Below are 378 nucleotides of genomic sequence, written 5' to 3' on the forward strand. Positions count from 1 at the left end.
CAGTTGCAATTATGAAGTAAAATGTAATGAACAAGAGTTTTTATACTTAATATAACTTTCTTTTTTTAACTTTTAAGTTTTTTTATCATCAGTGTGATTTTGTTTTGTTTTTGGTTCTTTTTATATATTTTTTATTTCCACACCAGGTATGTGTGAGTGTGTGTGTGTGTGTGTCGGCGTGTGTGAGTAAGAGAGAGACACAGAGAGAGAGAGAGAGAGAAAGAGAGAGAGGGGGCGGGGCCAGATGCTGTTTCTCAGATCTGCATTGGCTTCATTAAAGTATGAAGGCAGCTAACAGTTAAAAAAAAAAGAAAATCTCAGACGGCAGAGACGCAACGGGAGTTGCATTTAAACCAAGCAGCATGTCTGAAACCCACG

The sequence above is a fragment of the Etheostoma spectabile genome, chromosome 16 (assembly GCF_008692095.1).
Source record: "Etheostoma spectabile isolate EspeVRDwgs_2016 chromosome 16, UIUC_Espe_1.0, whole genome shotgun sequence".
NCBI lineage: Eukaryota > Metazoa > Chordata > Actinopteri > Perciformes > Percidae > Etheostoma > Etheostoma spectabile.